The sequence below is a fragment of the Ischnura elegans genome, chromosome 6 (genome assembly GCF_921293095.1).
Source record: "Ischnura elegans chromosome 6, ioIscEleg1.1, whole genome shotgun sequence".
In the NCBI taxonomy this organism is placed as follows: domain Eukaryota; kingdom Metazoa; phylum Arthropoda; class Insecta; order Odonata; family Coenagrionidae; genus Ischnura; species Ischnura elegans.
In genome coordinates, this window is record NC_060251.1 from 8,659,637 (window position 1) to 8,678,035 (window position 18,399).

At 37.4% G+C, this 18,399-nt stretch overlaps 1 protein-coding gene across 1 annotated transcript in view; it reads left to right on the forward strand.

Moving 5' to 3' along the window:
- Positions 1 to 18,399, forward strand: part of LOC124160464 (mannosyl-oligosaccharide alpha-1,2-mannosidase IA-like) — a 575,974-nt gene that overhangs the window by 111,106 nt on the left and 446,469 nt on the right. The window lies entirely within an intron of this gene.

An 18,399-nucleotide genomic window follows, 5' to 3' on the forward strand; every position in this document is an offset into this window, starting at 1 on the left:
TTGCGTGCATCGTGAAGGGTTGCTTGCTTGCTTGCCTCTCTCTCTCTCTCTCTCTCAATTCCGCATTGACTTGAGTGTTTGTATGGGGAGTTACTCACTCGTGGGTTTAATCGAACGCAGAGGGCCTCTCTAACCGACTGCGGCGTTCACCTGTTTTTCTTGATTTTTTTGTTTAACAGTGCGAGAGTACGTACTTGAAGTCCATTCTTTTTGGTCTTCGTATTGGGTAACTTCTAGGTTTTCTGGGGTAACTATGCGGATGCTAAATGAAGGAGAATTCATTCTTACGTTGAGGCCAGAGATCGCGATTCTTTGAAAGAATTCAGTTCATGGAAGGGAAAGAAAAGTAACGATGTGAAAAATCTTCCCTATTTATTCCTCTTTCATGAGTTTAAATAAGGAAACTGTAAAGTTTTCGCCCACTTCTCATGAGTTGGTGACGTCATGAGATATCTATTTCAGCGAGGGAGGATTAGCACGCCAGAGTGAAAACCACTCGAGGCCTATGCTCATTGCCGAGAAGTATCTCGGAAGCGATGGCCCGCTTGCCTTGAGCGCGTGACATCATCAATTGATCTGGCATGAAAAGGCTAAGGCCCTCGATTATTTTCTATTATTATTAATTGAAGAAGTAGGAGCCGTATCGAAACACGGATCTCTGTCAAAATCTATCGTAATCGGCAATAAAGTGAAATTGGTGGATTGGTAAAAATGGGATTTTAACTTGCCCGCTGGTAATAGTAGTAATATTGCTATTAAATACAACAAATATTGTTACAAGTAGACCATTAGGTCGGGTGGTGGCAGGAATTGGTTTTACCCAAGTTGATGCTTGACGTTGCAATGGGAAAACATATGCACGGATAAACACATGCAGAAGTAATAAAATGTACACTTAGTCCTAAACATATTAACCTACAAATATGAAAAACACCCTTAGAATTAAATTTTATTCTCATGAATGTCTTTAGGTTCCGCGGGAAGGGTTGAAAAAACTACCCTAGATAGACCGTTCCAACCCTCCCTATCCCTCGAAGCAGGAAAAATGTTTTCAGTGTTTGACAGCTATGTCGAATGATCAATTTTTTGCTTGTGATATTTCATTGACAGTGCGGTTTTTCAAAAATCTATTTGTGATCTCTATCCACGCTGAATCAGCAACGATCTCATAATGGGAGGGGAAAGGTCGTGTGAATTGTTTGTGTGCCAGGTGAAGGTGTCCAGAGACAGGCAAATCCTAATGCCTATTAAAGGTGGAGGTTTCAATATCTCATAAAACAGCACATCTCATAATACATCACTCTATGCTGCTGACTGCAAATTATTTAAAAAGATAAATAATCTCGCAGATTGTAATATGCTACAGGATGCCGTAAAAAAGACCACAGTATGGTGCATTCTCTGGAGGCTGCAATTGAACATTAAAAGGTGCACCACAATGACAATATCTGCGAAGTAAACTCCTATCCTTTTTGATTATGCAATGGACTCCTTGCCTCTTAATCGTGTGTCATCCATGAAAGATCTTGGAATTATTGTGGACCAAAAACTTATGTTCTGTGAACACATTCATGCGATCAAATCAAAAGCATGTCACTCTTAGGACTACTCCACCGGTTCACGGATATCTCCAGTACCAAGGCACTCCAATCCTACTTCTCAACCATAGTTCTTCCGGCGATCAACTATTGCTCCCCAATTTGGTCAATGTCGGCTCCCACTAATCTTGCCACCATTAACAGTGTTACAACTTTTTTTTGCAAAAATTGTAAAATTTAGAAACCGAAATCTCCGCGAGTCACCTACTAGTGTAGTTTCATCCTCTTTATCCGTCCCTAGTCTATCCCTTCTCCGACTTCAATCAGGCATCCAATTCATCTATAATACCCTTAACTCCCACTTCGACAGTCCTGACATTGTTTCCTTCCTCAACATTAGAGTACCTTCCCGCCTCACCCGATCTACCTTTTTACTCTACATTCCTACACTCAGGCTCTCTATTCCATAGACACTTTTTATAATTAATTCTCTCCCCGGTGATATTGATCCGTTTGCTCTGACACTTTTAAAATCTTCTGAAAATTTTACTCGCCTGGCATCAACATATTTATCGTATAAATGACTAGATAGCTGGGTTTGTTGTTTTCTTTTTTATTTTATTTAAATTTGTTATAAATAATTATTTAATTATTTGATATTTGCTGTGATAAGTGCGCTTTAAATTGGCAGTCTTGCTGTATTTGTACCACTTTATTGAAAAAAAGTTTTTAGTTTGTCTTAGGCAATCATCAAGAGGACAGAGACGAGGTATTCACCAAAGAGGGTGGTAGGGGAGAGGAGCCTAATATCGGATGGTTATATCAGATACCATCGTTTCTTACCCATGACGTGCTGTAGCCTGTCGGTTGGTGGCTCAACTACATGTCGCCAGTATAGTGAGCCATCAATTCAGTTGGTTGTGGCCGACCTTCATTAGTGAACACGTGTTGCTAGACGAACAGATTTTTTCAATGACTCAAATATTTTACTATCACAACTTCAAAATTGGATTACGGAGATAAAGGTAAAGCATTTTGGAAGTTTATTAATTTTAACTCACTGTATATGGACGTACGTATTTACTACAGTGTCTACTTCATTAGATTTGAGAGATAGTTTTAGGTTATCTTCAAGCAAATTGGTACGCCGGTGGTTGCCTATTAATGGATATTCTGCGCGTTCGTAATATCGGGTGTCCGATAATATGATACCTTTTTAGTAACGAATGGAAAATATGTTTAGAGATGGCCGAACCGAAAAAAGAGAAAATCCTGGGATCACGACGCCATGATTCAAGCTGTTACCGCAGTGCAATAGAAGAAAATAGGCTTCTTAAAAGCATCTAAGGTTTTTGGTGTGCCGAAATATAACCTGGAGAATTATGTTAAACACTGATCTAAAGACGTTTGGGGAAAAAAAACCCTGAATCAAAGAAAACAGTTAAGGAAAAACCATCATGTAGCAAAAAATTATTTCCCATAGTCAAGAATCATAGGCCTAAATCGAAAATTTCACAATATCAAAGTTCATCGTCTGATGAGGCAAAAATACCCTTAGTTATGACAGACGAAGAAGACAGTGCTGACGAGGAATGTATGTTATGCCTCCAGCCGTTCAAGGACACCAGAGGGGAACAGTGGTGCATCAGTTGTCTTTGCTAGGCCCATAAACTGTGTACCGATGTTGGAGGAAGGATTTGGAAGAATTATGTGTGTGATAATTGTACTACAAAGGTTTAAGCTTATGAAGTAATACTAGTATATAAACTCTTTTCTGTATTTTGGTAATTAATAATACATTTATTTCAGCAAAAAACTATTAAACCATTTTTCTGACTTAAATTTCCCATGACTTTTTCCTATCCGATTATAGGAAACCTATCCAATAAATAGGAACCTTTTTGAACAAGCGTGAAAAGTGTCAATGGGGTGAAAAGCCTATACCACACTTAGAGATTTAAAGATAACTGCTTAAAGGTATGACGGCATACTTATACTTAAGATCATATTTTACATTATTAGCATCGTGGGAAAACTAGTGGCTACTCCCGGTATACTTAAATAATTAGCATTGTTTAATTTTAATATAATCATTAAAATTATTTTTTACCATTATTCAATAAAAATATCCGATAGTAGGCTACTCTCCCCTAGTCTATGATAACCCTTAGACTACACTGAAAAAAAATTTGATTAAAACTATCAAACTGGTGTGATAGGGAATATGTCTGTCTGTCGTTCCTCTTTTGTTTATACCAATACACATTTGCAGTTGAAAGATTGTTAAACAGGCCTTACATAAAAGATAGGTTGGTAGAAATGATTTATTTTTGAAAGGGAAACTGTTGTCACACCTTAATCAAATTTCAAAACAAAGGCTGATTATTTACAATAATTATATATTACGGCGTTTGAGATTGTAATTATTATGGCAACCGATTTAGAGTAGTTGCTAGAGTCCGTTGCCACCATGCGGGGGACATGATTTTCAATCAGAATAGTGTTTTCACTGGGTTGAAAATCTTTCACATGTGCACGCTAATCCGGTTTTATTATCCTTTCGATTGTGGTAGTTTTTATCGAACTGTTGTGGCCATTTCGGTAACTATTACAAAACCAGTTTGATAGATAAAATTTATCAAACTGGTTTGGTAGCTGTTACTGAATTTTTCAATGTGTCATATGAACCGAAAAGTTTGATAAATTTCATCAGACTTCGATAGTTCCAACTAAACTCTTTTTTCCGTGTAGTCTCACTTCTTTCTGGTGCATTTTAAAGTCTTTTGGATGATGACTAGATTTCTGATGGAGCCGAACGGAGTCTTGGGGAAGGAGATGATTGTGATGAGAGACTTCGGAATCTATTAAAAAACTTATCTTTATTTATCCACAGTAGGAAAACGTGCCAAAAAGAAACTGTGTGGAAGCACCTTTAGTACATTTCAAATACATTTATTGCAATAAATTTTTCTCATTCAACAAGCCTTTTTTTCCATATATTAATAAGTGCCTCGATCGAACACTGTCATTGCAGGAATTATTTTCGATACAATGTTTCGTTTTTGATAATTCTCTTCAAATGCTTTTAACAATAAAAATGAATAAACCTGTAAAACTAGGCAGAATCGAACGAGGAAAATAATGATGCGGTTTGTTTTTGCGTCTATAGTTATTCGTATGCATACGTAGGTTCACGGTAATCTGCGCCAGTGGTAGTGGTTTTATTCTTGTAGGATTATGTGCTTAAATGGGACTGGATGTAAGTGCGAAATTAAGCCGGCAATCGACAGTGGCGGCAAATAATCTCCATAAACGTGGGAGCTTAATAAATCCATTCATGCGGATTATGTACAATACGTAGTAGGAATGGATCTTGTTGTTTTTTTCCTTTCAATTTTTATTGCTTGCTTCTCCGTTCGGAGTCCATTGGGTGGGTATCGTTGTGTGAGCCTTCACTCCGTTCAATCCGGCCCGAGAGAGAAGTGCATTGAAGCGATCACTGGTGGCGGATGTGCAAGATGTGTTTGCCCAAAGCAGTCGTCAAATATTGCCGCGGACGTTCGTGTGTGTGGGGAGATGTGGTCTCGTGGAATTGACATTCTCCAGCGAGTAGAATTGGGAGATTTTTTCGCTCCTTCTTTCGGAATTGGAGAAGTGGGACACTTGAAAATCGGATGATTTCATCTCTTCATTCCTTAAAAAACACTGTTGATCGTTTTTTTTCCTACGCTGGTCACTCGATTGTAGTCCAACTCACGATATTGGTTTTCTGGAGTGTTTATTTTGAAATATCTCCTATTTTTTTTATAGAAAGTCACACCTCAACGTGTATCTCAAACAAAGAGCTTTTTTACGATTCATCTCTTTTCCGGCGGATAATTAGAATGAAATTTTCCCGGGATCACTACCGGGTTATAAAATTGAAGAAAGCCGACTTTATGGGATCCAGCTCGTAGCTCATTCTCATCTGCATTTAGAAATAAGAGAAGAGAATCGGAAACTGCAGCCTTTCATTTAACCTCACCCCAATCAATCCTTTAGTTTCCTGAGGCTCCTCGTTGTCGTGTCTTTCTTTATATGCCCCAAATACTTATCTCACGGTCTTCGTCAGGGCAAACTTCCTTTAATGTTTCCCTCGATTGTATTTTCTTTTGCGGAAGAGACGTAAGGTTTGGATGGTGCTAGTACTGAACGGATAGGGAATGCTGAAAACCGCGTTGGATGGCAAAGAAAAGGGTATTAAGGCCGTTTTACACGGGGCACGGAATTGCGCAGGTTAGAACTGCATTAATTTCTAAAATGGCGTGGAATTGCGCGAATGCATGAACGACATTAGAAAAGGGGCTATTTTGCCATCTCACGTCCACGCATTCTCGCATGCGTTGTAGCAATTCACCGCTTTACACGACGCAATTTTGACTGCGCCTTCGTACACACGTCAGATTGTGCAAGTACATGCCTCGTGTAAAACGGGCTTTATAGATGGAATGAGGAGGCCCTGTTTTGCCTTGAATTGGGACGTCCAAATTAGGAGAGGAGACAGGTCGGGTTAATTCCTTGTTTTGGTCCTTGGTAATGGTCCTTGTTACGCCCACATATCCGCTAAAATACTTAAATAATAATAATGACAATAATATAATAAAAATAAATATAAAAAATAAAATAATAATAAAAATGAAATAATAATCCACAGACCAACCACTCAAACTTAATTCCATCGAATTAACCTACATATGGCTATTTAAAGTATTTCTTCCTCCCGGCTTAAATATTAACCGATAATCCCTTAATTTCCACAGCACACTCTTCCCCCCTTTGGACCCTACCTCCCCACTATTTCCCCTTCCCTCAGCTATCTTTCATCCTTTACCTACTGTCTCCTACCTAACTCTGAGGAAGGTGGATGGATACCACCGAAAATTTAGTACTGTGAGTGTTTTTTCTATCTTTTTGTGCCCTGTGCTTCCGCCCAACCTGGGATATTTTTATGTTAAATAATAATAATAATAATAATGTAGCATTTCTCAAGTGATCGTTGTTTCTTCTGACATTCTCTAGGGTATTGTTCTCCGCAGTTCATTCCCCTCCTATTGGTTTCTCACCCTATTCGTTCTGCAGTGGTGTCCTCTTGGCTTACGAGCAATAAAAATGACGAGCGGGTGTACTTGATCATCCTGGGCGCTCACCGCTCTTCACTTGTCCTTGCCCCTGTCCCCAGTTGGGAGTGGGGGATCAAAGGGCCCTCGATGGTCCTTGTCTTCTCTCCTGCCGCACAAGTGCTCCACGGTCGACCCCTCACCCCTGCCCACCCCTATGACCCCTGTGATTTGCGAGCTGGGGGTTTAGAGGGTAAGGCTTACAGAGGGAGCGCTCTCCTTGCGAGCACCCTGAGATACCCTTTTCGATCGTTGTAAATGCCTTTTCTCCTGTCGACCCTCGCAAATTCCACCGTTTCTATGATACTGTATTGCTTGTTAGGCTTGAGATAAATGCAGATGCAAGTGTAGTATCATCCCTCGCTCCAGTGCATTCATCTTGCCCCGCCGACCTTGTTATCGTTGACTAGTGTTTCAGGGTAATATTGGTATTAGTAAAAGTATTCCAGTCAGTAGAGTAACCCTTATGACAAATGACTGAGTACGTAGCCACGGTCACCTGCGCGGAGATTTTAACACCGAGTGTGAAATTCGGTTGAAAATCATTTGGCTTAGCTGGGATTCGTACCCGGATCTTCCCATTGCCAGTCACCTATTGTACCAGTTACAACCTGGAGCTATCTTCTCCTTAGCTATGTGCCTAAGAGAGCGCGACCCCCATCCTTCTCCTGTGCCTCAGCATGTGCACATGCTGCTTGCGTGGTACACCCTGACTGAAATTCGCATCAGAGGAAGATGGTGTGTTATTTAACTGGTTGCATACCTGACCCGCAACGGAATTCTGGTAATATTTTTTTGTAAGGCGGCAAAATAATACCTATTTCAGGCATATAAGCTTATATAGCTTTCAAACATATTGAAGTTATTACACCGGTATATTGCATATTCATTCGACAATATCAGTTAAGATGTCGTATTTCAGTCGTGAACTGGAACGAGCGGTTGCTATTATCCTCATTTAGTGACGTAAGTAAACATTTGCTGGCACTCACTTTTAGCCAATGCTTTCTTTGTGTATTTCCCACGTTGTTTTGTGCCTTGAGGAGTGAACGTTTTTTGCTTTAGTGTTTTTCTGCGTCATGGAAAGCCCTGACAATCTACGATACCGAATTAAGCAAGTAAGACTTTATGCCATTGAGCACATTACTATAAAACGCCACGTCCTCAATAGGTCATCACGTCTTTTTTATTGTTAGGATTATGTCGAAAAAAATATAACTCATGAAAATGGGGCCTGTGACGTCGGACTATGATTTCGTTTCTTCAATATAAATCGACTTGAAAATTTTCAACTTTTATAACTTACAATGTGCAACGTATAAATTTGTATGCCGGGATTGTTTCTCGTGAGACGCTCTCTAACATTCCGTTGCTTGTGGGCTTACACATGTAGGTGGTGGCGTGGTTAATGTAGGTGGTTGCATATCAGTGCAGATGCAAAACCCATTTTTTCCATTTCTGGAACACGTGAAAGGAATGCAGGCCGGACATTGTGCAGTTCAAATATTAGGGAGAGAATAGCATTGAGGAAACGAGGAGTTTCTGAGTAAGAAAGAGATGATGGTTTAATAGTTCTTGGAGTATAGGTCCAGTATATATGATGCAAAAAAGTTGTAGCCAAAGTTTCAGTTCAATCAAATTTTGACATTTTTATGTCGAAATATTTTGTGTATTCTGTTCCTTTTTATATATATTTTAAAAATATATTATTGCAAAAAATCTATCGTAACATTTATTTATGTAAAAATATTGTATATCATTTTATTTTATGTTGTTCTCATGTTTTCATTCATAGCCCTGATGATAGTTTAAAATAAACTAAAACGTTAGTTACGACTTTTTTGCATCATATACATTAGACCTATACTCCTAGAACTATTTAACCAATAATTAAAGAAGGTCGAGATAAGAAGAAACAAATTGAAAGAAATGATGAGAGAATTGTGCCAGCGACGTGGGCTGATGTACTTTTCAAGACTTAAAGGCAGCTTTAGTTCGTGCTGGGTGGCCGCTTCATCGCGCAGAATTCGCATTAAAGTGGGAGACCAGGCAATATCGATTATTCGGCTCTCGAATCCTCCTTGGCTTGGGCTCCGACTACATCTTTCTATCCATCCAACAGTTCCCCGGTCTCACGGGTTTTGCTAACGGACCTTTTTCTCTTGCATTGGAAAAATTGGAAATGTTCTCGCTTCGAGCGTCAGCCGTAGAGGATGATCCCCGTTCACTTTTCCTTCTTTCCTTCCATGTTTCCTCATGTTGGGCTGTAAATCTTCGACTTCCACGCAACACTTTTGTAGGCTTTGTTTCACCTCCACTGTAGGCAATTTGTGCGATTTTACTCTTGTTTTTTTGTCTTTGAATCTTTAAACAAAACTGATGTTTCATGTAAGAATCCTAATCTTTTAAAATGACGATGACATTGTCATGAATTAAAGCCATAAAAGTTTTAGTCTCGATTATGCATGCTTTCCTATCGATTTAAGCAGTGGTGTCATGTGAGTAAGTCATGGAAATGTCTTAATTTTGTCTTGAACGTCATGATATACGCATTCGGAAAATTTTTGGGAAGCCAACTATAATTTCTTAAGGAAGCACTTAGCTTTCATAAGGACGTAAAAGAAAGCTATTTCTCTTTGTTATATCTTTCGAGCTCGTTTCGCAATCAATTTCCTAGATTCCTTTTCTGTGATTAACATGGACGAAGCTATGGAACGAATCGCGGTTTTATATTTAAAGTTTAAAAATGAGGTTATATTGTTCAAGTTTTTTTTCATTCGTGAGGGAATGGAGGTTCCTAACCTCCTGGTGAAGCTCGTTATTGGATAACCGGAGCATGAGCCGAAGGGCATTTCGTTATCTCAGGGGTGTATTGGCTGCCAGGGTTGAGGGCCAGAAAAAATTATTTTCATTGGTAACACTGTCGTAACCCATGTCAGGACGCTTGCATTATAAATTTATTATGCGTCATATATAAACGTATTATTTACGATTTTTCTTTTCAGGTGCTGTACCTATGATTATTAATGAATCACTTTCCTAGTTCAGATTATGGAGTCCCCATACACAAGTATTATATAATTCTGGCGAATGGGAAGTTTTACGGATGGTTGCCATCTTAGGTTATCACGGCATTGATAGCATTTGCACCCTTAGCTTATGACGAAGGTTTCCGTTCCATACTTCCGTATTCCGAATGGCATTGTACATTGGCATTTACTTTCAAAGACAATATACTATATTTAAAGCAGTGTTGTTATTTCAATATTTTGTGGACTTGTGGAAAAGAAAACTTTTACCATGCCAAAGATAACATTTCACAATTCGATTACTGTTTGAACGAAATAAGAAACAGAAAAAAATATATTGGGGAACTTTCATATGGTAGTTGGCATTGAATCAATTGAGGAGTCTCAAAATGTAAATCCATGGGATGGTAAAATTGTTTAAATGAAGATAGTATTACTTAATTGCTGTAATATTTACTTTCAAAATGTCGAATTAACTTTAAATTCTAACCAAAGTGACGCGGAGCACAGCAGTAAGTTGAGTACTTTTTATTCAGGTATCACTTTTGGGCATGTTTGAACATAAAAAACAATATCTCGTATTTGTCAATCAATACATATATAATTTATTACTTAACCATTATGGAATAAGCAGACTTGAAATTTTAGTCATAGTATATGCTTGTCTGATCCATATCTTCAGTATCGCTCTCGCATGAAGTTCGTCAAAAGGAAATTATTAATGATATAGATAACGAACAGTGGCGGTGTTGATAGCTTATAGTGGGAGCTATAGGCGTTACTTCTATGTCTGTCAGGAGAAGTTATCACATCCACAGGCATGTATTATATGCCCACGGTATTCATTTGCAATGGAGGAACCGGAACGCCGCGCCAGAGAAAAATGAAATATTTTCTAAAACTCCATTTTGATTTTCTACTAAATTTCATTTTGGAAAGTTAGGTACATGTGTCCAAATTATAAAAAAAATGCATGGCTCAATTCTGAGATGGATTGCTGGAGGAAAGGTAATTAATAATTTTTATACAATTTAAATGTAGGAATAATAGGAAATGGCATTCAATGAATTTTTGCACTTTCAGTGCCTTACAATAAGTCTTAGCTTTGAAATAAGCAATGAATCACGACAATGGAGAGGTGGAATAGAAGGAAATATGTTATAAAAGGGCCGTTTTTATCTTAAATACGTGTAAAAATTAAAAGGCGTATAAAACGCACTTAATGTTTCTTCGCCAAACGGCCTCGGGGTATTTAGATAAAAGTGAATACGACGACCTGTACAGTTAGTTTCATCGAAATCTTAGGCACTAAGGGACTAAAGCTTGTTGAATAGAAGTGGAATGACCCATGATTTAGAATCAAGCAACCCATATTTTGAGTTTAATCGATTACGCTTGTCAAAAATTAGTGAAATATTTCGATATATCAATAAGTATCTACCAAAATGCAGTTTTTTATTAATTGTACCAATAGTTTCAGCCATTTCAGACATCATTTCTTCAGATTAACATTAATGTCGTGGAAAAACTCCTGTTCCGAAGCGTTTACGGTATGGATAATCCGAACCGGAGCATCACCCAGCCCGAGAACAAGTCTCAATTTTAATTCGCTGGGAAACAGTCTCTCCATTAATGACGGCTTTTTTTGTGGTCGAAAGTGCATGGAAATAAGTTGGAAAACTGATGTTAAACGTTTAAGATTTTAGTGTATTTTTTCTAAATAACAATTCCAAAATATCACGTAATACTTGTACAATAACATCTTTTTCTTATAATGTAGTGAACAATGTAAGTGCCCCATGGTATGGGTTGGGTAACGAAATGGAAAAACGCGATCATCTGCTGCGACCGTTTTCGCCGAAGTAGTGAGTCCTATTTAGTTTTCAGTGCATTGACTCTGTGTTTCAGAGGAGTGATTCAATTTCATTATTTTCTGTTCAGGTCGTGTTTCTCGCTGCTACCTGCAAATTTAAGGCTTTTTGATCTGCGTATTGCGGAATTATACTTAATTTCGTTTACTTTGTCGAAAAAAGTTGCACATACTTGGCTCCTGCATATTGTGGCCATTATTTCTATTTCCACTTCTAATTCCCTGCATATATACTGTACACCATTAGGCGGGGTCAGTAGTGAAGAGCGGAGTCTACTAGGCCGCGATTCGAATCCTAGGCGGTGATTCTCGTTCTCATTTCGTCCGGGTCTTCGCTTCGCCGCGGCAACTCGAAGCGAAAAATTTCACCGCGATTATTCTCGTTCTTTTCGCCCCGCCTATCGCATCAGTTCGATTAACTTCGCTCTCTCAGCGAAATACTGTGATGTAAGCAATGGCATATTGCGCCTTCGGCGCGACCAGGGGGTCTATTCTGGTTCTTTCTGGCTATAGCAACCGCGATTTGTCGGAAAAATTGGCGAACGGTGACTAAATTCATATTCTCGTTTTCATTCGTTAGGTATTTCGCCAGATAAGCTTCGCTTAGTTCCTCTGGCGACGAAAAAGTTATTCTCGTTCTGTCTGGCGAGCAATTATCGAATGTAAACATTCGCCAAGAGCGAATTTTGCTAGCGACGACAATGAACTCGCTCTAGCGACTCGGCGAAGGAATTGGTGAGAGAACGACTCGTGATTTAATTTCAGCCATACACCATTATTATGTAATATTTTTGATCCCAATTAGTTTAATTGTTATTCAAATGCTCGGCATACAGCCTGTGTGTTGTTTAACCCGTCTTGTCGTTCTACGTAATTCAATAAATGGGATATTAAGTGGGTTATACCGTATCGGTGGCTACGGTTATACGCTACTAGATCCTTACAAGCCTCTCAACTTTGATAATAATCACCATCCAATAAATAATTGCCTATTTTGTGGACTGCAGTCGGAGATCGTGTGCTCAACCCCTGAAAATGTTGAAGTTATGCAATATTTGTGCCGAAGGAGGCGTTTGTTATGATTTGTGCCAGCCGAGAGGAAAGCTAGGAGGTGAAACAGGAGTGTAGGTTTATAAATCTATTATTACTTGGTTTTGCTGACTTCATCAATGAATTCAAAATGTGACGGTGTTTATGAAGACAGTTTGAATTAGAAGAACAGCCAAGTTTCGTATTGGCAATCGAAAGTGAGAAAAAGATCGTACCCACTATTTGCATTCTGATTTACTAGCATGAGATGTAACTATAGAATTCATAATTAATTGTGAGTGTATATATTTTGAAGTGAAAGGGGGTAAGATGTTGAATGTTTTCGTTATGCCTTTTCCGAAGGATATGTTTGTCAAAGTACTAAAATAAAAATTACAGGTCCATAACAATAATCCAATAGCAATATGTGGCGTACGGCTTGGTATTTCTTGGTGATAAATATATGGGAATGAGTGGGGCTAGTGAAAGATTGCGTGAAAAAGAAAGGAATTTGCACATTTCGTACGTAGTTTATAGTAGATACTGTTTGAGTTTTCCTTGGAAGTTGAGAAATGCAAATTGATGCAGTCAATACAGCTCGTGTGGGTAAAAAAAGTAAGAATGACTGATTTGCTCACAAGATGGTTTGACATATTAATTATAAATGAACTCGTTTGGCAAATGAGCATTTAGAGTGTGGAAGTTTACTAATTATTGTAATTTTTGTGACTAAGTAATGACCTCTCATCCTTTTAATGAACCTTAAGCAAAAGAAGTCTTCCCTTCTATGCAAATTTTCTGTTCCAATGCATTGCCTTCAACGGAAAAATAGTAAATTCATAACCTAAGTGTTGTTCGTAGCCAAACACAGGTTATGTACTACTGTTAAAATCTCCTAGCAAATTATCTACCATGAAAAGTAGCTTCCGAGTCATAGAATCAGTGGTGCCTATCTAGATACCTCAGATTAATACATAAGAGTGCCAGTTTGGTTACCAATACTTAGTTATCTTATTTCAGGTTTGAATATTTTAATATAGTGAAAGTAAACAAAATGATACTTTATCCTGAAAAAGTTTGATTTTATTCCACATAATTGAGCCTTAATTCAAGGAGAGAATGTGGACCCTTACACCTGAAGAATCATAGAACATCAAAGCCGGATTAATCAAAGAAATATTATATTAAGGTTCTCAATCCTTGTCTGCTAATGGAATGTTTGAAACAATCAGAGTCAGTTGTATTTCTTATAATATTGAGCCAGCCGGGCATTGGGGGAAGCTGTTGTCCGTATACCTATGTATTTGCTAATGAGGCTGAATTTACAGGAAATGACTGCATTCACCACCCATTATTTTCCATGCTCATCAGTGACCACTGAAAATTTTTCATCGATAAGCTCTTTCAAAGTATGTTGTATGGCGTTGGGCAAGATATGGTGGAAGTTCTTCATATTAGTAAAATTAGAGTTTGCAATATTTCTACTGAGTTTTAGCATAATAAACTCATTGTCAGTGGAAATATTGCAATTTCTAATTTTACTAATAACTCTTTCAAAGTCTTGAATGGAATTCTTGGCGTGGTTTTTTCCTAAAATATTAACCTTTACTACTACTTGTCGACATTTTACTAATTAATATGTTTAATAATTTTCAAAAGGATAAGTGAAGACATATTCCTATAAGTCATTTTACATCACATATCTGGTACACATGTTAGTTTCTTGGGATTTCAATCCCATACATAGCTTTTATTAATTTTTTCATTCTCCATCCATTGGACTATCACTAATGAGTACACTAGTTCAAAAATACATTAGGTAAAATATCTTCAACTCTTATAACAATGTATGACTAGATATCTCATTCCATTACATACTGTTAGAAGTGATCTTCTCATTGAGGTTGACATAGGTCTTTGTAACATAAATAGTTCTCCCATTAATTCCAGGACCATTATCTCCCTGTCCTTGCTTGTTACTCAAAATCCTTACCTTAATCACTGTTGTCAGCATTTCAAGCTTGATGTGCACTTCATCTACATCATTTATATCTAATTCATCTCCTGCAATAATTCCCTCACCTCACTTATCCCACTTCCTACTTTCTTTTCCTCTGTCAATTTTATCTATACATTCCTGTATACCTCTATTCTTATCCTTCTTCTGGGTCAAAAATACCAGTTGCATACTAAACCTTACTCCATATCTCTTAACCAGACTTCTATTTGCACTTAGGTGCTGTGATTTTCCCTGTAATTGTCCTCTTTTTATTTATTCCCTATCTGTCTCGCCCCGATCTGCATTGCTGGAGATATATTTTAACATGATAGCTGTAACGAATGTAATGAGAATCAGTCTATGATCATGTCACAAAGGCAAATTGCCTTAATAGATCTATGAAAGTGGAGTGGATGTGAGGGAAATTGCTTCTATAATCACTTCATAAATAGAACATGGTGCGATAAAATTCTGTGAGGAATTCATATTATCACATTTATGATAATGGAAGCACATACATTAATTATAAGTGAGTGATGTCAATGTGGTGTATTCAGAGATTACTTGGTACAGCATTTGAAAGAATGACCCCAGAAGTAGGTAGTAAAAAAATTACAGGTAACAACATAATTCCTTTGAAAACCCATATCCCAAAAAGACAGGTGCAGTGAAGGAGTCATCATCATGGAATCCTTATGCTTTACATTTGATACAAAAAAATTCTTTAAATGCTATATAAATATCTATCTTTGTGCAGAGGCGGATCTATTGGGGGGGGGGGGGGGAGCTAAGGGGGCTATCCAATTTACTCCCCTTGGGTATCCAATTTACACTAGATAGAATGGTAATTTTTTTCCGACCCCCACTACAGCTGGAATTTTAACCTCACCTGTCCCTATCCTGGATCCACTACTGTCTTTGTATAATTTAGTACTCAGGTAAATATTTCAAACATGGTCAATGAAAGCTTCATATGTTGTGGGCTGAGAATAAAAGGAAATATGTATCACATGTATAGTATGGTATCCATAAACACCACTGAGAGTTGAAATTTAATGCTTTCATTCTGATTAGATACGTTTTTCAACAGATTTTTTTATAAATTGAAGTATATTTTGATAGTTGATTAGATATGAAGTCTAGTTACGATAGCACTTAAAACTTATTCTAACACAAGGTTTGCAAAAATGGTCTTTACATAAAGAATATACCCCCCATCCCAAGCTATGAGCCAAAGAGAGCAACAATATTTTGTTACAGATGCATATTATTACAACAACATGCAGCCTACTTGTAAAGTATGAAAGGTTTGCTGCAAATTGTACATTTATTTAATAATTGGATGGCAAGTTTACTCGGCCATGAGCCCTTGGAGTAACTGTGGTAGGCTTATGCATAAGTTATTCAAACTTTATTCATTCTTCTCTAATTTTAATTTTAGACTGTGAAGTTATGTTCATAATCAGTGATTTATGAACATCAATTCAATTTTATGATGGCAATGAATACATTCTCAATGGCATTACCATTAAGACTCACTGTCCTCCCTATTACAATATCAACTACACGTTCTCCTGGACTCAGCAAGTAAACCCACTGACCTTGAGGAACCTATTTCCTCGTTAGCTCTTCCCCCTCCCACCATCACCACCTCCTCCCTGTCTTAACCCCCACCCTTCCCTAAGGTATATATGAGCTCGCAAGTCTTGTGTATATTCACCTTGATAATGACATAGTGTACTGTCGAAACCTGGGTCGGTATTAAAACTCTTGTGGAACATACAAAAGTGTATCTTCATTGTTTCCTATCAACTACACTATTGACAGCCAGTATCAAAATATATTTCACCTTATATTTCAATGGTAAGGGCTACTTGGTGTCATATTTCACATTTTATTAATTAAGGGGCCAAGGCCCAATTACAAAGCATAAAATTCTTCATAAAATATCATAACAGTGACAAAAATATACATATTGTAATAGTTAATTATGTAATAGGTAACATCTTATCTGGTATTCCTTTCAGGTACCTCAATATAGAAGGTAAAGAATCAAAAAATAGGTCCACCTTGAGACATAAATTGCCGTCACGCATTATTTGCTGCAATGGGGAAAAGTAGGTGTAGTTGTGTGAGTGATGGCTAATGTCAAAAAGAGTGTCACATCTAGTGGAGTAAGAAGGGACTTTCATGAATATTTCTCTTAATAGGACAGGGGAATCAACTAGGTTATTTAACAGCTTATAAAGGAAAATAATATTAGAGCACTGTCTCCGCTTAAACATGGATGGAACATTAAACAAAGGCAATATGGCAGAATAGCTATAGTCCTTATCAAATAGTCGAAACTTTATCGAAACCATTCAAACAAACTTCCTTTGGATGGACTCTAAGGTATTAATGTGAGAGACATAGAAAGGAGACCATACAACAGAGCTGTACTCACAGTTTGATCTGACTAAAGATGTATACAGCACTTTGTAAATTTCAATACTATTAAAGTTTTTAACAAATCTTGAAATAAGGCATAGAGCTCTAAAGGATTTTGCTTGAATATAATTCAGGTGTTGCAGAAAGTTAAGCTTGAAATCAAATATTACCCGTAAGTCTTTTATATGGGATTGTTGTGAAAGAGCAATTCCATTTAATTTGTATTGAAATTGAAATGGCTTTTTTTTCTATGGAAGGAAACAGTATAGCACTTTTTAATATTCAAATTCAGATAGTTGAGACTACACCATTTTTCAAGCCTTTGTAGACTGTTTTGTAAAGACACAGAGTCCATTTCAGAATGAATGGTTTGGAAAATCTTTAGGTCATCTGCATAGAGTAGAGAAGAAACAGGGTCAAGGACATCCTTGATATCATTTATAAACACATTGAAAAGCATCGGAACCAAATGAGAGCCTTGTGGAACTCCAGAAGTATCATAAAAAATTTTTTATTTTGAGGAATTAATATTAACCACAAGTGATCTATTAGATAAATAGCTTTCGAGTCAGGTAATTATTGTGCCTGTAAAGCCAAGTGACTTCAGTTTCACCAGGAGAACTTTTTGATTGACCGAGTCAAATGCTTTAGAAAATCGGTATAGATGACATCTGTTTGAGTACCATTTTCCATAGCTTTCAGCAAATGGTTTTGAAAAGTAAGAAGATTAGTCAAAGTAGAGCCACCTTTAATGAAACCATGTTCTCCTGGAATGATTATGCTGTTAATAGTAGAACTAAGTTTATCTACAACCAGTGATTCATAAACTTTGGCCAATGCTGATAGTTTGGCAAATAGGGCGATAATTAGAGATAATATTTCTTTTACCCTCTTTATGCACAGGTATTATGTAAGTGGATTTTAGGGAGTCAGGGAAGATGCCACTACTGAGGGATTTATTAAAAAGTATGATTAGTGGATACAGTAATGGGGTTAGACACATCTTCAAAAATAGGGGAGGAAGCTCATCAGAACCAGAGCCTTTGTTTAGATCAAGATTACCAAGTTAATGTTCAATTTCGTTAACTGAAATCATTAACGATGCTATAGTAAAAGAAGAATGTAATGAGTAGTCTGGAATAGGAGCATTATCATGTTTCCTATACACTGAAGAAAAATATTTAGCAAATAAATTGGCTATCCCTTCACTCGAGTCAACAATTTGATCTTGAAAACACATTAAATTTGGTAATCTACCCGTACGTCTTATTGCATTTACATCACTCCAAAAGCGCTTAATATTACCAGTAATTGATGCCTCCAATTGAGACATATAACTATTGTGACA